Here is a 24,702-nt window from a genome sequence, read left to right on the forward strand (position 1 = left end):
TCCCTCCCTATGGTTATCACATCCAATATGTGCTACATACTGGGCAAAAATGTTCTCCTGAATGCACATCAAGAATTCTGCTCCCTCAATTCCTTTCACACTAAAACTACCCCAGTGAATATTGGGGAGGGGTCAATAACCAGGGGGCATAGATTTAAGGTAAGGGGCAGGAGGTTTAGGGGGGATTTGAGGAAAAATCTTTTCACCCTGAGGGTGGTTGGAATCTGGAACACACTGCCTGAAGGGGTGGTAGAGGCAGGAACCCTCACAATATTTAATAAGTATTTAGATGAACACTTGAAATGCCATAGCATAAAAGGCTATGGGCCAAGTGCTGGAAAATGGGATTAGAATACTTAGGTGCTTGATGGCTGGCACAGACACGATGGGCCGAAGGGCCTGTTTCTGTCCTGTATAACTTGATGACTCTATGGCTCATAGCACAGAAGGTGCACTCTCGAGGTTGAAGCAACCCTGGCACTCCTTTATTAGTTGACCCTTTGCTACTGCTAAAAAAAAAAACCTGACCAATACTACAACAGCTTAGAATTATTAATAAAACCTTACTAGTACTGATAAATCCTACTAAAAATCAATTCAGTTCACCAGTTAAAATAAACCCTTACTCAGAAAAATACCTACTACTCACTCAGCTATTTAGAGTTCTTCCCTAACAGCAGTTCTTCACCAACCAATCACCTTGTAGCTTTCCTGTGACATCACTGCTCACTTTATTTTCAAACTTTGGCGCACCTGGACTCCGTTGCTCTCCCAGAAATTAAGTGCTTTAGGCCGTGATCCTCGGGCTCTAATTATCTGCTCCTCACTCCGTGTTCTCCCCGCAGGTCCGCTGCTCTCTTGGAAGGCAAGTGCTCATATTCGTCAGAAAGTGCAAGAACACATCGATAAGGCTAGCTTGCCATACTGACACTAATTGAAAACCAAACTAAAGGATGTAATGCAATAGTGCTCTCAACTCTTGTACATCTGTTATTAAACTCCAGAAAGATTATAGATGGATAAAGCTGGAGCCTATATTTACTAAGGTTCAAATTTATTGTGCATAGTAAAAGGATTACAAACATGTAGCTCTTCATACAAATCCCTCTCCCAGTACCAGTGAGTGTCTGCTTTTAAGTTCTCAACTAAAACCCCAATTAACTCCCTTCACCTGCATATAATCATACAACTAACAGATTCCCTTCTTTCTTTTACAATACAACTTAGATTAACATGCTCAAAGAATATTTCAAAATAAATCAGTATTAAATTCCAAAATGGGCACAAGGTTTTTTTACACTGTGAGATGATCCTCATCCAGCACCTCCAGCAACTTGTTTGCATTCGCATTTCTCTTTGTAAAACAATCAATCAGATAGCTGATGACTTGCATCTACCCATTTAAGTTTGGAGATTTCTTTTCTCTTCAGCATTTGTTTCAATCCAGCGAGGTCAATACGTAGTCTTTTCTCACTTACACTTTTTGTAGAGTGTACAAGGTCCCACAAAGAATGATTATCCACATTAACGGGTACCCTATCTTCAGGGATGTCCCTTGTTCAGAATTTCACCCAAAATATTTGCAAATAGAACCCCATGTCCAGTGCCTCCACAAGACCCAGTGTTCCATAGTTAATGTGGTTTTAATAACCCATTTTATTTTATTAACCTCCCAAGCTAAAGGACAACATTTCATCCATCAGAAATATTATGAAGCCAGCTGCACTCGAATACCCAAGGCAAGATTAGCATGTTGAGCATCATAAAAAATTATTAACTTCACGTTCTTTGGGTCACTTCAGTACACATTTCTCCAGATTTAGTTTTTTCAACATTTTATTTGCCCTTAAAACATTCTCAACTTTTGGATGTTTCATCATCATGCTTAACTCCAGTACATCAAATCTAACATCAGGCCTAGTCTGAGAGCCCAACCAGTTTAATTGGCCTACCAGGCTTCGCAATTGCTCAATCTCTGCTTTGGACAGATTATCATCTTTCTGTGATGACCCAACACAATTAACCAAGATGGGCGGGAGTAACACTCTCCAAATAGGATTGTTGATTCAAATTTATTCCAGACTTATTATGCTTCATATCTAAACCAATAGATTTAAAGCCCCCACAAGCCTGACTCCCAATCTTAAATTCTGCCTTAATCTTAACAACATATTTCTTAAAATCCGCAGTATCACCCCATAAGAAATCAACATGCATCATGAAGATGCCGGAAAGTGTCCCTTTATAACCCAAATAAAACATTGCAGGATCTGCTTTTATTTGAACACAACCAATTTTCAACAAAACAGATCTCACTGAGAAATACCACACCCTGGATGCATTAAGGCCATAGATGCATTTGCTCTGTTTCCATAATTTTCCTTCTGTATCTGCTGCCTCTTTAGGTGGTTTCTGATACTTTTCAGAGAGAAGCGTATCACCTTGCAGAAATGCAGCTTTTATGTCAATGGATCTACATTCCCATGAACATGTGGTCAAAAAGATTTTCAAGATTACTTTTCCAGCTCTGTGAGAGTTCACTCTAACATCAGTATCCCCCAATCGCTTTTCAAACCCTCGCAACTAACCTTGCTTTACTTTTTCAGTCCAAATCCATCTATTTATTTTATTTATTTAGAGATACAGCACTGAAACAGGCCCTTCGACCCACCGAGTCTGTGCTGACCATCAACCACCCATTTATACTAATCCTACATTAATCCCATGTTACTACCACATCCCCACCTTCCCTCAATTCCCCTACCACCTACCTCTACTAGGGGCAATTTATAATGGTCAATTTATCTATCAACCTGCAAGTCTTTGTCTGTGGGAGGAAACCGGAGCACCCGGCGAAAACCCACACGGTCACAGGGAGAACTTGCAAACTCCGCACAGGCAGTACCCAGAATTGAACCCAGGTCGCTGGAGCTGTGAGGCTGCTGTGCTAACCACTGTGCCGCCCATGTGACAGGGCCTGCTGTGTCCTATCTGGTACCTCAGAATAGCCTCCAAACTCTCTCCAACTCTCCAATTCCTCATGTTTTGCTTCTCTTATTAGTTTATCCTCAAGTTTATTGGCAACCACTAAAACTTCACGATCATAAAGACTTCTGCTTCTAGTTCTATTCCGAGACTGCCCTCTAGCCTTCGAATCATTGTGGAATCTGTTCATACTACGGCCTCTATTAGCACTTTGATGTCTTTCAGAGCTACTGCTAGAAGATCTCCCTCGCACTTTATCGGAGGCTCTTTTTCCAGTACGTGATCGCTTCCTTACGCGAGAGTCACTTCTTGACCCATTATCAAAACTTGCACTGAGTTTTCTTATCCTCTACTCTTTCACCCCATTCTGCCAGTCCATGGCTCTGGCTTCTTGGCCATCATCTTGAACATTTAACCAATATTTAAACTTGCCTGTAGATTTTCCTGCACGCCCCACAATTGTTGCATCCCTCCATTTATCAGACCCATCTGGAATATATGTCACCCGAGTACATACTCAAGGATATTGGCCTTTGGATGCGATAGCTCTTTCCTAAGCATCATCATCAGTTACATCACAATCTTTATCTACCTGTGCCTCAGGACCTTCATCACAAAACACGAGTATTTGAGGTGCAAGTTGCCTCTGTTCCCTCTATCAGCTGCTCAGATTCTGACATTTTGTAACCAACCCTAGTAAATCATGAAGAATGAACCTTAACAGTTTGATTTCCACGCTTGATAATTACTGTCTTACCATTCGACCGATTACCTTACCAGGGCCCTTCCATTCCCTATGGCCCTCTCTTTTGTAATAGACCAAGTTTCCTGAACTAAATTCCGCCTCAGACGGCCTTATATGATGCCTCAGAGCTCTGTGAATTTTCTTAGAGACCTCAGCCTTGATGAAAGCCCGTCTCCCTGCATGTAAAGCATTCAAATGTGTAGAAAAAAAATGGAACTAATTGTAGTACCTTCTAGAGCAGGAGGACTGTCGCAAAGTACAGAAGGCAATTTGGGATTCTGCCCATTGACCAATTAATAGGGACTATATCCTCCAACCATCTGAAGTGAATTCTTCGCATGAACCTCCCATGCCAGGGCAGTTGTCAACTTGCAGTTTTGCTGGTCAGCCAAAATTTTATGGAACATTTCATCAACCACTGAGTGATTCCTTTCACAAAGCCCATTGCTGAAAGGACTTTCAGCTGCTGTATTCATTACCATAATGTTCATGTTTTCACACATATCCCTGAACTCGTCACTGGCAAATTCCCCTCCATGATCAGTCAGAAACTTAGCTGGCGCCCCAAGCCCAGTCCCCATCCATTTCTCCATAATTTTTTATATAATCACCCTTTCGTCCTTCCTATTTATTATTGTAGAAAAACTAAATCTAGTTGCAAGGTCTATAAAATGTGGAATGAAAATTTTCTTGTCTTTGTCCCATATCTTTAAATCCATGGCAACTAACTCATTAAAGTCACGTGCCAATGGAAGGCTGACAATAGGACATAGTGTCCTCTGATATTTTTTACAAATCTCACACTTTTCACTAATCTCTTCTATTATCCTTGTATACTCTCCATCAATCACACCTGCATCTTTTAGTAGGGTTTTTAAATCGCTGAGAAGAAGGGTGAGCAAATTGCCTGTGCAACTTAAAAAAATTTGCATTTTATCTCTCTGATTCATAACACCTCATGCCATCAACACTTCTTTAAAACTCAGACTAGAAATATCAGGTTTTGTTAAGGGGATACAATAATGCCCTGACTGGGTAAATTGCAAATTCACTGGCTTCCCAAAAACAATTGCCTTATCATGCTCCATATCAAGTTTCATCTGTGCCTTTTTCATTGAAGACTTACTCAAGAGTAAAGGCATCTCACTGGAGACCACACCAGTACTGACAAAGTGGCTTACCCCAGCTATTTTACATTTTACTACTCTCTTCAGTGACTTCAATCTGTTGTCATCATTGGTAATACTTTTATATGCCTTAACCTTGCATCGATCCTCACTACTGAGTGAATCCAGATAACACTGTAACCAATCAGTTCCACACACTGTCGACGTACAAGCACTATCCAATACCGCACAGTTGAACAAATCCACAATCAACATATTCATCACAGGACTAAAACACCTTGTGACTAGCATAATTCCTTCAGATCCATCAGTATCTTCCTCTTCTGCCTCAGAATATTCTGCGTCATGTGTTATTTCGAAGACGCTGCCCCTCCGCTTAGGGCAGATCATTGCATAATGATACTTTGAGTCACATCTGAAGCACCTATTAACTGCTCCTTAGGCATTCCTGGGATTCATTCACCTTTGATTGCTGTTCCAACCCTGTCTTCCACTGTAATATTCAGACCTACTAAAGCTGCTTTCATCCTCATTCCTCCTGTCTTTAACTCTTCCATTGTATTTAGACCTGCTTCCACTACCTGAATTATTTCTAAATCTTGTAAACATCGAGTCCTCCATTCTTTGACATTACCACAGTGTCCTGCTTGTTCTGCCAGGACTGCAAGAAATGGCCGTTTCCCCAGGAATTTTTTTTTTTAAGGCTGCTAACATTTGGTCCAACAGGGAGTCTTTGTCAAAGAACTGAACCTCAGTTGGAACCGGGAGCCTGTCCATATGTGACACCCTCGCACACTAGGAATTAAAAAGCTAGCACTGAACCAGGGATCTCCAAATTGAATTTCCTCAATCTTGTATACAGTCTGTTAAAGTCCATGATATATTCCTCCATTGAATAATCATCTGTTTTCCGAAATCTATCAAAGTCTGACCATGCCTCATACTCATTCAATAGGTCACCTTACTTGTAAATTTCATCCAGAAATCCTAACAGAAGATCCAACCCTTCATCAGTATCCAACTGACGAGCATCCAGTTCAGAAAACACTTTACTTCTGATTTTAGTTTTGGTACGAAGTGACAACGCCAAGGCCATACTTTGTTTCCTTTTTGGTGGCGATGTAACCTGTGTCCACATATCCACTTCATTCTTCCGCTGGTCATATGGTTCAGACTCCGAAAACACCAGAGGGTAATCATACCCTGACAATTTGCACTTGCTTTCTGCCATTTTTTTTTTAAAAAACAATGGCCCTTAAAACTTAAGTTTTCTATTCAAAAATAAATTACTATTTTCCAACCTTCAGCTTTCGGCAACCATCCTCTGCTACCATGTTAAACTCCAGAAAACTTGTAGGAGGATCAGGCCGAAGCCTATATTTACTCAGGTTCACATTTATTGTGCAGAGTAAAAGGATTACACACATGTAGCTCTTCACACAAATCCCTCTCCCAGTCCCAGTGAGTGTCTGCTTTTAAGTGCTCAACGAAAACCCCAATTAACTCCCTTCACCTGCATATAATCACACAATTAACATCTGAGGGGCTTGGATCTTCTTCAGGTATTGCTGAGGAATTTGAGAAATTCCACTTGCATCAGGTACAATCAGTACAATGCATCAATATGGCAAGATCACTAATCTGGAAGTCTCATCTTCAACATTTGATGCAAACATTATCTATAATGGTGATGAAATAGCTTAGAGAAAGGTTGAGAAAGATCTGGGAGGGAAATAGATGCTGTATTAACATCCAGTCATTGTACAGCAACAATTACAAAGCAAACAGCATGCTGAATTGACATTGCCAAATCAGTAGGGTTTAAATTTGAGGTATTCATGTTGAAACTTTATTGCTGTCTGGTCAGGTTGCACCTTGAATTCTGCATTCAGTTCTGATCAAGCACAGGGAAACATTGGAATCCCAACACAGCAAAGGATGAAGAAGTTGATCCATGGCATCAGAGAATTGAGGGTTAGAAAGTTGTGGATTTTTCATCCTTGAAAGGGGATTTGAGGGGAAACCAAACTGAGGTACACTAGTGATACTAACTCTAGGTTTCTATAAAAAAATGAGCCAAATGGTGGTAATGACTTCACACGTGCGTATTGATAGTTGTGAACTGCATATTTCTTGAACTGTCATAAAAACATTAGTATAGTACTGTATCCAGGGTCTTTAACTAACAAGAACATACATGTAGACAACGGATGTGAAAATCCATGGTTTCGAGACAGCATACAAATGAAACAAAGATTATAAAACATACTGGAGGGAGCTCAAAATTAAATAGATTCAGATTATTGTAACCGTCTTAAACAGCCTGGAATAAAATACAACTCTGAACTGACTTGCACATCCCAATTCAGAATTCATTTTGCAAATGTCATATATGGATATGGAGGATCAAATGTCTGAAATGTCTAAATACTTGTACCATTAATATGATTAGACAAACCTTTGGCAGGTTAGTCCAGCAGAGAGGCTACATTACTTATACTGCCAGCACAGTACATTACTTATTAATTCAGTTTCTGCAAGTGAAATTTTAGAAGTCTGTCTAAAAACTAGAAATGTAGGCCATGCTTGCAAAAGTACCAGTGCCAAACAGTGATAAAGATAACAGCAGTTACTCAAATGCAAGTACAGATATAAAAGTGTCATTGTAAACTAAAAGGGCCTATTAAAAAATGTTTTCAATGCATCGTGAGGCAGAAATTTCATTACAAGATGGTTTATTTTTGACAACAGACATTTGAGAACCCAAATTCAACAACGGCTAAAAATGAAAATGTTCTTTCGTCACAATACAAGTTTGACTGATCTTCAACCAAATTGTATGCACCCTACCAAAATACCAACTTGCCTCCTGCTCTCTGTAGCACCTATTTATTGTAGATCCCACCCACATTTGTATTGATATGGCATGCTTAACATACTAAAACATTCTATGGTGCTTCATAGCAGTATTGTGAAGCAAAATTTGCCACGTAAAAAATTAAGGCAGATGACCAACGGATTGGTCAAAGAGGTATGTTTTAAGGGCTGTCTTAAAGGAGGAAAGTGAAGTCGAGAGGCAGAGGGCCTTGGCAGTTGAAGGTACGGCCAATAGCGCAGTGAGCAAAATTGGGGAAGCTCAAGAGGCCAGAATTCGAGGTGTGCAGATATCTGAGTTGTGGGGCTGGAAGAGATTACAGAGCTCTGAAGGGGTGCGGCCATGGAGGGATTTGAAAACAAGGATGAGAATTTTAAAAATCGAGCCATTGCTTAAACAGGAGCCAATGTAAGTCAGTGAGCACTGGAAAGATGGACTAATGGGAACTCGGTGCAAGTTAGAGCTTGGATGACCTCAATTTTACACAGTGTAGAATGTGGGAAGCTAGCCAGGAGTGTGTTGGAACAGCCAAGTCTAGGGGTAATAAAGGCATGGATGAAGGATTCAGCAGCAGTTGAGCTGGGGCAGGGATGGAGTCGGGCACTGATACAAAGATGGAAATAGGTGGTCATCGTGATAGCGCAGATGTGTGGTTGGAAGCTCATCTCAGGGTCAAATACGACACCATGGTTGTGAACAGTCTGGTTCAGCCTCAAGACAGTTGCCAGAGAGAGGGATGGAGTGGTCAGCAAGGGAATGAAATTTGGGGCAGGGACTGAAGACACTGGTTTGGGGCATCCCAATATTTAGTTGGAGGAAATTTATGTTCATCCAGTGCTGGATGTCAAACAAGCAGTCTGACAATTTAGAGAAAGTGGAGGGGTCAAAAGAGATGGCGGTGAGGAAGAGCTGAGTGTCACCAGCGTTCATGTGTAAACTGATGCTTTGTTTTAGGATGATGTTGCCTGGGGCAGAATATAGACCAGAAATTGGAGGGCGCCAAGGATAGATACTTGGAGGAACACCAGAAGGAACGGTGCACGTGCTTCTGTGGCCATGATTAGATAGATAAGAATGGAACCAGACAAGTGCAGTCCCACCCAGCTGGATGACTGTGGAGAGGCATTGGAGGAGGACGGTGTGGTCAACCGTGTCAAAGGCTGCAGACAGGTTGAGAAGGGATAGTTTACCTTTGCCTTGGTCACACACGCTGTCATTTGTACCTTTGATAAAAGCTGTTTTGGTACTGTGGCAGGGATGGAAACCTGATTGGAGGGATTCAAACATGGCGTTCTGGGAAAGATGGGCACAGGTTTTGGAGGTGACAACACGCTCAAGGACTTGAGAGGAAAGAGATGTTGGAGATGGGGTGGTAGTGTGCAATGATGGAGGGGATCAAGGGGTTTTTTTTTTTGAGAAGGGTGATGACAGTGCCTTAAATGACAGAACCATTAACAATATCAGCTAACATGAGAGCCATGAAGGGAAGTTGCGTGGTCAGCAGTTTAGTGGGAATAGTGTCAAGGGAACAGAGATGGGGCTCGAGGACAATATGAGCTTGGAGAGGACATGAGGAGAGACGGGGGAGAAACTAGAGAACAATGCGAGTTTGGGGCTAGGGTGGGTGGCTGGGGGGTGAACCTTTGAGGTGGTCTGGCCCAATGGGCTAAAGGGAGGGACAGAAGTGAAAGAGGCAGCTGATTGGATGGTCTTAATCTTAATTACAAAGAAATCCATGAGCTCCTCACCCTTGTTGTTGGAGGTGAGGGTGGAGGAGATGGGGTGGGGGTTAAGAAGACTGTTAGCAGTAGAAACAAAGCAGGGGTTATCTTTGCATTCCAAGATGATCTTTGAACAGTGAGCAGCTTTGACAGTCGAGAGCAGGACCCAATAGTGCTTTATGTTGTTCGGCCAGATCTGGTGATTGATGGTTAAACCAGTTGTCCGCCATATCTATTCAAGAATGCATCCCTTGGACTTAAGTGAGTGAAGATAAGGGCTGCACTGGGGAATGGCCAAGGTGAGGGAGAGAAATGGTTTTAATGTGGACTAGAGCATAAAAAGGTGGAGAAATGGAAGTGGTTGAGCAGATCACTAGCTTCAGAAATGTTGTGCTGAACGGACGGCCAAAGACGAAACAGATGATATAATGATAGAAAGTTGTACCCATGCAAACTACAGACGTCTTGCCTTTTTGGGAGTGCAAGTTACTATTTTGTAGATAGTTCAGCTTGCAGGAACATCCACAAAATGGTTGTGGACAGATTACCAAGTTTCAAAACTAATCGAATAAAACGTTGTTTAAAAAAAAATTGGCGAAGCATACAATTATTCCAATTTCAGTGAACTGTGTTCCAACTCACAGAACTATGTTATACCACAATTAAATGAATTGCAAATTTCTTCAGCATACCTCATTACTTTAATTGACTACAAGATGTCAACTTTACATTTTGAAAATAACAATGTTAGATTTTCTTGAAAATACTTTTCAATACAACAACTTATATTCATATAGTGCCTTTAATGTAATATAATGTCCCAAGGCACTTCACAAAAGCATTATACAACAAAGTACGACAATGAGCCATAAAAGGAGATATTAGGACAGATGACCAAAAGCTTGGTCAAAAATAGATTTTAAAGAGTGTCTTCAAGGAGGAAAGCAAGGTGGAGAGGCAGAGAGGTGGAGGGAGAGTATTCCAGAGCCTGGGCCTAGGTAACTGAAGGTACAGCCACCAATGGTGGAGCAATTAAAATCAGGAATGCGCAAGAGGCCAGAATTAGAGGAGCGCAGATAGGTAAGAGGGTTGTGCTGCCGGAGAAGATTACAGAGATGGAGGTATTTGAAAACAGAGATGAGAATTTTAAAATCAAGACATTGCTTAACTGGGAATCAATGTAGTCCAGTGAACATCAACGCAAGCTCGAGGAACAGCATCTCATTTACCGATTAGGCACGCTACAGCCAGCCGGACTGAACATTAAGTACAATAACTTCAGAACATGACTGGCCCCACTTTTTATTTGTAGTTATCTTTTCTTTTTATTTTATTTTAATTTGTTTCATCATTTTTTTTTTTTAAAGCATGTGCCTGCCCACTTTTTTTTCATGTTTGTGCTTTGGGCCAGGGCTGTTCATTTTTCTGTCCATTAACACCTTCTCTGCACTATCGCTTTGTCTTTCAGCACACCATTAACACACTATTTGCCTTTGCTCTATGACATTCTGGTCAGTTATTCTGTCTCTGTCCTATCAACACCTTCCCTTTTGTTATCTCTTGCCCCACCTCTGCTTTATTTGCTTAAAACCTATTACGTTTCTAACCTTTGCCAGTTTTGTTGAAAGGTCACTGACCTGAAACGTTAACTCTGCTTCTCTCTGCAAAGATGCTGCCAGACCTGCTGAGTATTTCCAGCATTTCTTGTTTTTATTTCAGATTTCCAGCATCTGCAGTATTTTGCTTTTATTTTGAGTGTTTAATTCACTGCCACTTCTCTTCCAGGGATGCCTACCTTGAAGTTCTGCTCTTCTCTCCGATGGGATTTTCGTTTGTCTCTTTTACCTTGTTCACCTTCATTGCTTTCTATTTCCCTCCTGGTGTTTGATAAAGTATCTACCAAAAACTCATTTTCACAGCTACATCTCCTTCCTCAGCGACTGTCTCCGGCTCCGACTTATTCCACGTGGATTCCAACTGAAGTTTCATCCTTCATGTTTTGAATCCACCCAGGAGTACAGGTATCTTCGAGAAATACAACGTTCCTTGGACTGCTGTTCTCGTCGCATCCCGAGATCCACACTCTGCCATGCGCCACCACATGTACGCACTGGATTTCTCTCTCCAGAAGCACAGCTTCACCTTCTCCCAAGGCTGATCTACTCCGCAGTTTCATTTCATCCTTCGTCTTATCCGACACATTAACAAAAAACATTTTTTCTTCCTTTCAGGTGTTAAAGGAACGCAAACTCCAGCAGCTGATGGGGACTAATGCCCCTCCAGGTCCTTCTTCCCCTTCACTTCCCTCTGACCCTACCCCCTTCTGATCTGACTCCCTGCACTGTATTCACTATACCCTCTGACCTCCCACACTCTGACACTGAACGTTCTGCACTCAGCAAAGGACTCAGTTTTATCCCCTTACGCCCCCACCGCAATGAATTTCACGCTTGGCATGACATTGAGCTCTTCTTCCATCGCCTTCACCTCTGGGCTCACTTCTTTAACCAGGGGTTCTCTTGCCCCCCACCCCCCCGATCAACAGACCCATTCATCTGCCTCCAGCATTCTCCCTCCACCTGGACCCCTCCCTCTGGTCTGTTACCCACTCTTCATCTTTTCATTGAAAACTGTCGGCGAGACATCAGCTGTCTCAATTTCTCTGCCCGCCTCACTCACTCTAACCTGTCTCCCTCTGGACTTGAGGCACTCCGTTCTCTCAGGTCTAACCCCAACATGGTCATCAAACCTGCAGACAAGGGTGGTGCTGTTGTTGTCGGGTGTACTGACCCCTAACAACTCTCAGACACTTCTTCCTACCTCCCCCTAGACCATGACCCCACCACTGAACATCAAATGACTGTCCACAGGACTGTCACTGGCCTCATCTCCTCTGGTAATCTTCCTTCTACAGCTTCCAACCTCATAGTCCCACAGCCCTAGACAGCCCGCTTCTACCTCCTTCCCAAAATCCACAAACAGGACTGTCCCGGCAGACCCATCATTTCAGCCTGCTCCTGCCCCACTGAACTTATTTCTTCCTATCTTGACTATCTTTTCTCCGCTGGTCCAGTCTCTTCCTACCTACATCCGTGACTCTTCTGACGCCCTACGTCATTTTGACAATTTCCAGTTTCCTGGTCTCAACCGCCTCCTCTTCACAATGGATGTCCAATCTCTCTACACCTCCATACCCCACCAAGACGGTTGGAGGGCTCTCCGCTTCTTCCTTGAACAGAGGCACAACCAGTCCCCATCCACCTCCACCCGGCTGAACTTGTTCTCACATTGAATAACTTCTCCTTCAACTCCACTCACTTCCTTCAAGTAAAAGGTGTTGCTATGGGTACCCGCATGGGTCCCAGATATGCCTGTCTTTTTGTGGGATGTCGAACATTCCTTGTTCCAGTCCGACTCAGGCCCCCTCCCCCAAATCTTTTTCCGTTACATTGATGACTGTATTGGTGCCGTTGCCTGTTCCCGCCCCGAACTGGAAAGCTTTATCAACTTTGCTTCCAATTTCCATGCTTCTCTCACATTTACACGGTCCATCTCCGACACTTCCCTTCCCTTCCTCAATGTCTCTGTCTCCATCAATTTAGTGTACTCTATTTGCTGCACACAATGTGGTCTCTGCTACACTGGGGAGACCAAACGCAGATTGGGTGACCACATTGCGGAACAGCTCCGCTCAGTCTGAAAGCATGACTCCGAGCTTCCAGTTGCTTGTCATTTCAACACACCCCCCTGCTCTCATGCCCACATGGCTGTCCTGGGCTTGCTGCAGTGTTCCAGTGAACATCAACGCAAGCTCAAGGAACAGCATCTCATTTACCGAATAGGCACACTACAGCCCGCCGGACTGAACATGGAGTTCAATAACTTCAGAGCATGACGAGCCCCCCTTTTTATTAGTAGCTATTTTTTCTTTTCTCTTTTATTTTAGTTTGTTCCAGCATTCATTTTTTTTAAACCATGTGCCTGCCCACTGTTTTTTTTCATGTTTGTGCTTTTCTGTCCATTAACACCCTCTCTGCACTGTCACTTTGTCTTTCACACCATTAACATACCGTTTGCCTTTGCTCCATGACATTCTGATCAGTTATTCTCTGTCTCTGTCCTATCAACTCTCGCCCCACCCCCACTTTATTTGCTTAAAACCTATTACATTTCTAACCTTTGCCAGTTTTGTTGAAAGATCACTGATCCGAAACATTAACTCTGCTTCTCGCCACAGATGCTACCAGACTTGCTCAGTATTTCCAGCATTTCTTGTTTTTATTTCAGATTTCCAGCATCTGCAGTATTTTGCTTTTATTTAAGTCAATGTAGATTGCTGAGCACAGGGATGATAGAGGAACAGGAACTAGAGGCCAGCTACCCGACCCGAACCTGACGGCATTTGTTGGGTTTGGGTCGGGTACACACGGTAAGTGCTCTGCTGGTAAGTAAAATTTAAAAAAAACTTACCTGAGCTAGGAATCCAGGACGAAACAGAGTCTGCGCACTGAGCGAGTAGCGTCAATATGACGTCTCGCGCATGCGCTGCAGCTTTTATTTATTTTTTTATTTAGAGATACAGCACTGAAACAGGCCCTTCAGCCCACCGAGTCTGTGCCGACCATCAACCACCCATTTATACTAATCCTACACTAATTCCATATTCCCACCACATCCCCACCTGTCCATATATTTCCCTACCACCTACCTATACTAGGGGCAATTTATAATGGCCAATTTACCTATCAACCTGCAAGTCTTTGGCATGTCGGAGGAAACCGGAGCACCCAGAGGAAACCCACGCAGACACAGGGAGAACTTGCAAACTCCACACAGGCAGTACCCAGAATTGAACCCGGGTCGCTGGAGCTGTGAGGCTGTGGTGCTAACCAATGCGCCACTGTGCCGCCCTTCCAGGTTCAATGTCAGGAAGGTAAGTGAAGGGATGGTCGGGTCTGGCCGAGTAGTGGCGGGGTCGAGTCGGGCTCTGTGCAAAACCGGAGGGACTTGGGCCGGGTCGGGCTCGGGCCCGCTGTGGTTCGGTTGGGTTCTTTTTCCCAACTTAAAGTAGGCCTCTAATGGGAACTCAGTGCAAGTTAAGACATGGGCAGCAGAGTTTTGGATGCCCTCAAGTTCACACAGAATGTGGGTGACCAGCCAAGAGTGTGTTGGAATAGACAAGTCTAGAGGTAATGAAGGCATTAACAAGGGTTTTAGTAGCAGATGGACTGAGACGGGGCGAAGTCGGCTGATGTTACGGAGGTGGAAATAGGCAGTCTTAATGAAAGTGCAGATATGAAGTTGGAAGCTCATCTCGGGATCAAATGTGACACCAAGGCTGTAAACAGACTGGCTTAATCAAATACTGTTGCCAGGGAGAGGGACAGTGTCAGTAGCTAGGGAACGGAGTTTGGAGCGGGGACTGAAAGCAATGGCTTTGGTCTTCCCAATATTTAATTGGAAGAAACTTCTGCTCAAACAGTACTGGATGTCAGATAAACAGATAATTTAGCAACAGAAAAGGGGTTGAGAGAACTGCTGGTAAGGTAGAGCTGAGTGTCATCAGCATACATGTGAAAACTAACGCTGTGCATTCGGATGCTGTCGCCAAGGGGCAGCATGTAGATGAGAAACAGGAGGGGGCCAAGGACAGATCCTTGGTGACATCAGAGGTAACAGTGTGGAAGCAGGAAGAGAAGCAAGTGTAAGTGATTCTCTGGTTACGACTTGGTAGATAAGAATGGAACCTGGTGAGAGCAGTTCCACCCAGTTGCACAACAATGGAGGGGCACTGGAGGAGGATGGTATGGTCAGCCATATCAAAGGCTGCAGACAGGTTGAGAAGATAAACTTTCCCTCCTTGTCCTTTTAATCACATTGGATGTCATTTTTGACTTTGATGAGAGGTGTTTCGGTAGTGTGACAGGGACGGAAACCTGATTGGAGGGATTCAAACATGGAGTTCCAGGAAAGATGGGAATGGATTTGGGAGGCATCAACATGTTCAAAGACTATGAAGAGGAAAAGGAGGTTGGAGATGGGGCAGTAGTTTGCAAGAGTGGTGGGGGTCAAGGGTTGGATTTTTGAGGAGAGTGGGTGATGACGGCAGATTTAAAAGGAGAGGGGGACAACACCTGGAGAGAGAAATGTTTACAGTATTGGTTAATATGGGGACCAGGAGGGGAAGTTGAGTGATCAGCGGCTTAGTGGGAATAGGATCAAAGGAACAGGAGGTGGGTCTCATGTATAAGATGAGCTCAGAGAGGGGATGAGGGGAGATTGGAGAGAAACAAAAGAAAGATGAGAGTTCAGGGTTAGGGTGGGGTGGGAGCATTATAGGAGGTTCAGCCAGGTAGGCCTAATGGAAGTGAGGGACGTGGCAGAGGCAGCTGATCGGATGGTCTCAGTCTTAGTGACAAAGAAGTCTATGAACTCCTCGCACTTATTGTTGGAGGTGAGGGTGGAAGGGTTTAATAAGACGGTTTGCAGTAGAGAAAAGGTCCGGGGATTATCTTTGCATTCCAGGATGATCCTGGAATAGCGAGCAGTTCTAGCAGACGGGAACAGGGCCTAATAATGTTTTAAGTGGTCCAACCGGATCTGGAGGTGGATGATTAAACCAATTGCTTGAATCCTTTCAAGTCTGCATCCCTTGGACTTAAGGGAGTGGAGATGACTGCTGTACCAGGGGAATGGCCAGGGCGAGAGAAGCTGATCTTTTTATTGGGGACCAGGGCATCAAAGGTGGTGAGAGCAAGGTTGAGCAAATCAGCAGCTGCGAATGGAGGGCCAAAGGCTAGATAGTTGAGATTTTGAAGTGCAGTTGTAAGTGAATAGGGGAATAGTTTTTTTTTCCCCGGCGATGGAAACAGAATGAGGTAGGATTGGGTAATGGAAGGTAATGGGTGAGAATGATACGAGAAAGGTGATTAGAGATGGCTTTATCTATAACAAATTCGCTGGGATTAGCAAGACCATGTGAGATGGCAAGGTCAAGGGGGTGGCCATGGGGAGTTTACACACAGGGAGAAATTTAGGGAGGATAAGAGGGCAGTAAACTCAGAGGAGAACATGATGAGTTGATAAAAAAAATGGCAATGCCTTATTCATCAACAAAAACCCAAAAAACTTGTCAAAAGCACACTGAAGAAACAAATTTTATTTCATAAATGCAATGTTCACAAAGTTTTGTTATCTGACTTAGCACAATTCCAAAATGCATTCTTAGTGTTTATTTATCATATGTTGCAATCTGGGCTTTCTCTCAACACTTTTGACCCATAATCACACTAAGAAGGTAGTTTTCATAAGCAGAGTGCCCCATGAACCGAAACTTGCATACTTAGAGGTGCTGTGAATGGGATAGCATGTCACATGATTAACAATTTCCCTTTAATACAGAATTTGAAGGGACCACAAATGCCCACCACATTCTTTCCAAAAGGCTGTCACATCATTACAGTTAGGCGAAAGGTAATTGACAAATTTACTGCAAGTAAGGTCGTTACACAGAAGCAAACCAATAAAAGAACCTAGCAGTACAATACCTGGCTTAAACCTTACATAAACGGCTTTCAAATAAGAAAGAATCCAAAATCCTATTAGTTATCTTCAGTTGCTTTTGAGTCACTGACGACATGTTATGTGGGCAATGGCTCCGTGGAGGTCCATTAGCCATTTCACATGGAATAAATCGGGCAAATGCATTATAAGCAATACTGACTTGGGTTGGGGAAAAGTGGTCTTCGGTTCAATTCACATTCTGTGTTTGTCAGCTACCTTAACTGGGTCTGTCAGAATTACGCCCAATATCCAGAGTTTTAGAGGAAAAAGTAAATAGTAGTTCCTGATCACTATCTATCGAGAAATTCCCACTCAACAGTGAATGTGTTAAGCAAGCAAGTCAAGCTCTGCTCGGAGTCACTGTTATTCATATGCATTTAGGCAATCACTTTATTAAATGTTGTGCTTACTTGATGGCTTCCAGATTCTGTAGAAACATACCCATTTGCAAACCATTGCTTTCAGTAGGGTAGAAGGGGGAGAGGAAACACCATCCAGGACAAAGCAGCCTGCTTGATTACACCTAATCCTCCACCTTAAACATTCACTCCCTCCACCACTTGCGCACAGTAGCAGCAGTATGTACCATCTACAAGGTGTACTGCAGCAACTTGCCGAGGCTCATAGGTGCAATATAAGGATGTAAAGGGTTAATGCTGAAGACCGAGAGCGCAACTCCTCTCACTATAATTGATGATGTCATAGTCACATGAGAATACGCTGGAGAGAAGAACGCGCAGCACGAAGGATGCTAGCTTAGGAAGCTTGAGAGTGTATATATTATCATGTAAATAATTAACAGTTCTTAGTTGACCTTATCCTGGGTCTGAGACTCTCTCCAGAATGTCCCTGCTATTCTACTAAATATAACACCACACAACAGGAACACAGGGAATAGGAGGAGTAGGACATTCGGACTCTCAAGCATAGTGGTAATGTCACTGGACTAGTAATCCAGAGGCCCAGGCAAATACTGTGCCAAGAGTTCAGATCCCATCATGGCAGATGGTCAAATCTGAATTCAATTAATAAATCTGAAGCTAGTCTAATGGCGACCATTAAACCATTGTCGATTGTTGTAAAAACCCATCTGGTTCACTAATGGTCTTCAGGGAAGGAACTCTGCCATCCTTACCTAGTCTGACCTACATGTGACTCCAGACCTGCAGCAATGTGGCTGACTCTTAAAATGCCCTCTGAAATGGCTTTGCAAGCCACTCAATTGTATCAAACCACTGCAGCAGTCCAAGAAGGCAGCTCACCACCACCTTCTCAAGGGCAATTAGGGATGGGCAATAAATGCTGGCCAAGCCAGCGATGTCCACATCCCATGAACGAACAAAAAAAAGGTGCCGTCTCACCAAGACTCTAGACAACTGCAGCAAGACTTCTTTACTCCTGTACTCAAATCCTCTAGCAATTAAGGCCAACATACCATTTGCCTTCCTAATTGCTTGCTGCACCTGCATGTTAGCTTTCAGTGACTCATGAACAAGAACACCCAGGTCCCTTTGGACATCAACACTTCCCAAATTCTCACCATTTAAGAAATACTCTGCATTTCTGTCTTTCCTAACAAAGTGGATAACTGCACATTTTTCCACATTATATTCCATCTGCCATGTTCTTGCCCACTCACTTTGCCTGTCTAAATCCCCATGAAGCCTCTTTGCATTCCCCCTCACAACTTACAAAACTGGGTGGGAATGTGTCGTCAGCAAACTTGGAAACATTACATTTGGTCCCCACATCCAAATCATTGATATTGATTGTGAATAGCTGGAGCCCAAGCACTGATCCTTGAATTACACCACTCGTCACAGCCTGCCAACCCAAGAATGACCCCTTTATTTCTACTCTGTTTTCTGTCTGTTAATCAATTCGTAATCCATGCCAGTATATTACCCCCAATCCTGTGTATTCTAATTTTGCTTACTAAACTGTGTGGGACCTTATCGAAAGCCTTCTGAAAATCCCAATGCATCACATCCACTGATTCCCCCTTATCTATTCTGCTAGTTACATCCTCAAAAAATTCCAACAGGTTTGTCAAACATGATTTCCCTTTCTTAAATCCATGTTGACTCTGCCCAATCCTATTATTTTCCAAGTGTCCAGTCATAACATCCTTTATAATAGATTCTAGCATTTTTCTTACTACTAGGTCTGTAGTTTCCCATTTTCTCTCTCTCTCTCTCTCCATTCTTAAATAGTGGAGTTACATTTGTGACCTTCCAATCTGCAGGAACCATTCCAGTATCGACAAAATTTTGAAAGATGACCACCAACGCATCCACTATCTCTACAGCCGCCTCTTTCAACACTCTGGGATGTAGATAGTCAGGTCCAGGGGATTTATCAACCTTCAGTCCCATTAATTTTTCTAGAACTACGTTTTTACTAATACTGGTTTCTTTCAGTTCCTCATTCTTGCTCGTCCCTTGGTTCTTTAGTATTTAAGGGAGGTTTTTTGTATCGTCCACCACAAAGTATTTATTTAGTTTCTCTGCCATTTCCTTATTCCCCATTATAAATTCCCCTGTCTCTGCCTGCAATGGGTTCACATTTGTCTTTGCTAATCTTTTCCTTTTTACATACCTATAGAAGCTTTTACAGTCCATTTTTATGATTCTCGCTAATTTACTTTCATATTCTATTTTCTCTATCAGTTTCTTGGCCCTCCTTTGCTGAATGCTAAAATGCTCCCAATCCTCAGGCTTACCACCCTTTTTTGGCAACTTTATAAGCCTCTTCCTTTGATCCAATATAGCCACTGCCTGTCTACTATCATTTCTTTTAATGTAGTTTCCCAATCTACCACAGCCAATTTGTCCTTCATACCTTTGTAGTTTCCTTTGTTTAGATTTAAGACCCTCGTTTTGGACTGAACTACACCACTTTCAAACTTAATGTAAAATTCTATCATATTATGGTCACTCTTCCCTAGAGGTTTCTTTACAACGAGATTATTAATTAGCCTTTTCTCATTGCACAATAACAGATCTAAAATAGCCCATTCTCTAGTTGGTTCCACAACACACTGTTCTAGAAAATCATCGCGTATACATTTCAGGAATTCGCCCTCCACAGCAATAGTGCTCATTAGATTTACCCAGTCTACATGTAGATTGAAGTCCCCCATGATTACTCTTGTTACATGTACCTCTAATTTCCTGATTTATAACTGTGCCCTACATTACCACTGCACACTACTCTTTGGTGGCCTATAACTCCTACCAATGCTTGCTGCCCCTTGCTGTTTCTTAGCTCTACCCAAACTGATTCTACATCTTGATCTTTCAATTTAAGATCCTCTCTCACTAATGTACTGATCTCATCCTTTATTAACAGCACTACCCCACCTCCTTTTCCTTTTTGTCTGTCCTTCCTAAATGTCAAATACTCTTGAACAATGAGTTCCCAGCCTTGGCTCCTTCAACAGCACCTTCCAAACCCTCAACCACCAAAGGGTGGCAGGCACATGGGAACACCACCTGCAAGTTCCCCTCCAAGTCACACAACATCCTGACTTAGAAGTATCTTGCCATTCCTTCACTGTTGCTGGGTCAAAATTCTGAAACTTGCTCTCTAACACTGTGGGCATACCTATACCACAAGGACTACAGCAGTTCAAGGAGGCTCACCACCACCATCCCGCAGGTAATTTGGGATGGGCAATAAATGCTGCCCCTGTCAGTGATGGCCACATCCCATGAACGAACAAAACAAAAAATTTAATGTAAAACGATATAAACTTGATAATACATGCGTTTAATTCTACTCAACTGTTACTGGTTTTATGCTAATTTCTATGTTGGCCTGTGAGGCAAGTATCCAAGGCCAACAAAAACACTTCTGTTGTCAGATGTGAGCTGTGATTTAGCAACTTGCATTTTTTGATAATGCATTCAAATTTTTCACAATCACTGCATGTGTCCTGCTAACAGAAATATCCTATTACACGGAAGATATTTTGGAAAGGTGGTAATTTAGTATTCACTTTGAGAAAAAAGTTTGACCATGTCATTTCTCTTCTTCCTCTGCACCCCCACCTCCGCCAGAAAGAAATGCAGTGTCTCAAGCTGGGGTATGTTTCACAAGCACCAGCAGCCCTCAAATACCTCATCTGAGCCGTTGTAAACATCAGCTGGAAAAACCAAAATATGTATTTTCCAACAAGAAAAATCCTCCGGGTGCTCCGGTTTCCTCCCACATGCCAAAGACTTGCAGGTTGATAGGTAAATTGGCCATTATAAAATTGCCCCTAGTATAGGTAGGTGGTAGGGAAATATAGGGACAGGTGGGGATGTGGTAAGAATATGGAGTTTGTGTAGGATTAGTATAAATGGGTGTTTGATGGTCGGCACAGACTCGGTGGGCCGAAGGGCCCGTTTCAGTGCTGTATCTCTAAACTAAACTAAACAGTGGACTACATTCCTTCCCGTCCCCTTCAGCCTGACCACTGCAGTCAATTATACTCATCTCATCACGACCCAGAGATCAACTCAGACAGTGGAGAGAATGAACCTGGGACTTACCTCTGTATGGTTCAATACCATATCATAGTGCAATGACACACTAAATCACTGAGGATTATCTTTTTTTTTTAAAAAGACAATTTTATTCTGATGTATAGAAGTAAAATAAAAAGTCTGGATTTAAGTAAAAATTTACTGAGGTCTTAAGCTGGTATTTATAATCATACACAAATGTATAGAAGCAGCATTTCCAGGACAACCAGCAACCAAGATACAGCAATTTTTAAAAATTGAACTAGCAAAGTTAGTGTGCATCGGCATCAAGAATATGACAACTAAATGATTTAAACCTTCAACGAGTACATCTTGTATTTTTCATTTTGGGAGTGGGAGAATTGTTTGGTCATCAAGGTGAGGAATTTCAATGTTAGGGATCCGATTTGATTCACTCCAGGTGATATCAAGAAACGGCTGAAGGCATTGGATACAGCAAAGCCTTAACAACATCCTGGCTGTAGTTACGAAGACTTATGTTCCAGAACTAGCTATTCCATTAACCAAGCTGTTCCAGTACAGTTACAACACTGGCATCGACTCGACAATATGTAAAATTGCTCAAGTAAGTCATGGCCACAAAAAGGACAAATCCAATGCAGCCAATTACAGCTCCATCAGTCTACTCTCAATCTTCAGCAAAGTGATGGAAAGCACCCAATTGCTTTAAGTGTCAAGCAGCACTTACTCACCAATAATCTGCTCACCAATGCTCAGTTTGGGTTCCGCCAATGCCTCTCGGCTCCAGACCCCATTACAGCCTTGCTTCAAATGTGGACAAAACAGCTGAACTCAAGAAGTGAGGTGAGAGTAACTGCCCTTGACATGAAGGCAGCTCTTGACCGGGTGTGGCATCAAGGAGTCCTAGCAAAACTGGTCAGTGGGAATCACGGGGAAAACTCTCCAATGGTTGGACTCATACCTAGCACAAAGGAAGATGGTCATGGATGTTGGAGGCCAATTATCTCAGCTCCAGGACATCACTGGAGGAGTTCCTCAGAGTAGTATCCTAGGCCCAACAATCTTCATTTGCTTAATCAATCAACTTCCTGCCATCATAAGGTCAGAACTGGGGATGTTCGCTGATGATTGCACAGTATTCAGTACCATTCACGACTCCTCAGATACTGATGTAGTCCATGCCTGCATGCAACAAGATGTGGACAACATGCAGGCTTGGGCTGAGAAGTGGCAAGCAACAGTTGAGCCACACAAGTGCCAGACAACGCCCATCTCCAAGAGAGTTTCTAACCATCTCCCTATGACATTCAACTGCATTACCATCACTGAATCCCCCACCATCAACATCCTGGGGGTTACCATTGACCAGAAACTGAACTGGACCAGCCATATAAATACTATGGCTACAAAAGCAGGACAAAGACCAGAAAATCTGTGGTGAGTAACTCACTTCCTGACTTCCCAAAGTCTGCCCACCACCTGCAAGGCACAGGTGTGATGGAATACTCTGCATTTGCCTGGATGAATGCAGCTCCAACAAACTCAAAATAACTCAAGAACATCCAAGACAAAGCAGCCTGCTTGATCGGACCACATCCACCATGTTAAACATTCACTCCTTTCACCACCAGCAGAGTGACAGCAGCATGCATCATCTACATGATGCACTGCAGCAACTTGTCAAGCCTCCTTCGACAACTCCTTCCAAACCCGTGACTTCTACCACCTGGAAGGGCAAGGGCAGTTGACGCACAGGAATACCACCATCTGCAAGTTCTTCTCCAAGCCACACACCATCCTGCCTTGGAATTATATCACTCTTCCTTCCCTGCTGCTGGGTGAAAAACCTGGAACTCCCTTTCGAACAGCACAGTGGGTGTATCTACACCACATCGACTGCAGTGGTTCAACGTGACGGCTCACCACCACAGAGAGCAATTAGGGATGGGGCAACAAATGCTGGTCTTGCCAACAACACTCACATCTTCTGAACAAATAAAAAAAAAACCTTTTGGAAACCAGGTTGCATATTCTGAGTAAACTTCCCTTCCCTGTACCCCAGAGTCCACAGAAACATCAAAAGTGCAGTCACTACTGCATTAGTATAGCATTTTATCTTTTCACACAAACTATCCTGTTGCCTTGAGTACAATTATTACCAATTATGTAATTTTGCACATAGGTTGTATGCTAAGGCACTACACTCGCTAAACTGCCCAAATGGGATGATAAAAATCAGCTTTTCATCAGGTCTGAGTTAGATTGGAACAGTTTCCAAAGTACAGTATGTTAACTGGAGCATTCTTTTGAGATTTACAAAGTGAAAAGATAGAAATTTTAATCCTGAAACAAGACTGACTACACATAGATCACACCCAAGACTGGTGGGTTTTCAGAAGTAAACCAACCATCGATCCCTCTGACCTTGCAAACTACAATCACATTTGAAGGGTCACTGACCTGAAATGTTAACTCTGCTTCTCTCTTCACAGATGCTGCCAGACCTGCTGAGTATTTGCAGCATTTCTTGTTTTTGTATCACATTTCCAATCTCCTTTACATCTCCAACGTCCTTCAGCCTGTTGCCGCAACCCAAATCAATGTCCTTCTTTTCCCCCAAAGTCTATTTGAATCCAAGAGACAGAGAACAACTTCTTTAACTGTAATGGTACATCCCTCCTTGACCTCTCTGCAGCCTTTGGCATGGAAAACAGTGCTACAGCTTGGTGGGACTACGTTCCCTTGGCTCCACACTTATTTATCCAGTTGTAGCCAGAACATCTTTCGCAATGGCATCTCTTGCCTGCCTTTGTCACTTCCAGACTTAACTATTTCAATGCTTTCCTGGAGGGCCTTCAGCCTTTGCAAACCTGAGCTCATCCAAAGCTCTGCTGCCCGTAACCCATAGGTATTCAGTCACCTAGGTCCCACCCTCTTAAGTTCACTCCCTCAGCCCCTGCACTTCCCCTCCTCTCTGTGCTCCTTCAAGGCTCTTGTTCAAACCAACTTTTTCAACCAAGCTTTTGGTCACCCCTCCTGATAGATGTTTTTGGTGTTGCTTAAAATACCTGATACTCCACAGTTGCACTTTGGATTGGGGCCGCTGCTTGAGATTAACATTTAACAGTATTAAAGTAGAATTTGCTGGAACAGGTGGCAAGCATACTTTCGTAAAACAATTTCAACATGTACA

The 24,702-nt window shown here is 43.0% G+C and overlaps 1 protein-coding gene across 11 annotated transcripts in view; it reads right to left on the reverse strand.

Annotated features, from left to right (window-relative positions):
* Nucleotides 1-24,702, reverse strand: part of LOC137371914 (methyl-CpG-binding domain protein 5-like) — a 321,882-nt gene that overhangs the window by 266,283 nt on the left and 30,897 nt on the right. For 2 of the 11 annotated variants that reach the window (XM_068034964.1, XM_068034963.1), the window contains exon 1: nucleotides 23,970-24,203. The exons of the other annotated variants lie outside the window; for them this stretch is intronic. The gene's annotated coding sequence lies outside the window, so the exon portion shown is untranslated. Of the gene's footprint in view, nucleotides 1-23,969; nucleotides 24,204-24,702 lie in introns of those variants that run through there. 11 annotated transcript variants of the gene reach the window in all.

Source organism: Heterodontus francisci, chromosome 7 (assembly GCF_036365525.1).
Source record: "Heterodontus francisci isolate sHetFra1 chromosome 7, sHetFra1.hap1, whole genome shotgun sequence".
Lineage (NCBI taxonomy): Eukaryota > Metazoa > Chordata > Chondrichthyes > Heterodontiformes > Heterodontidae > Heterodontus > Heterodontus francisci.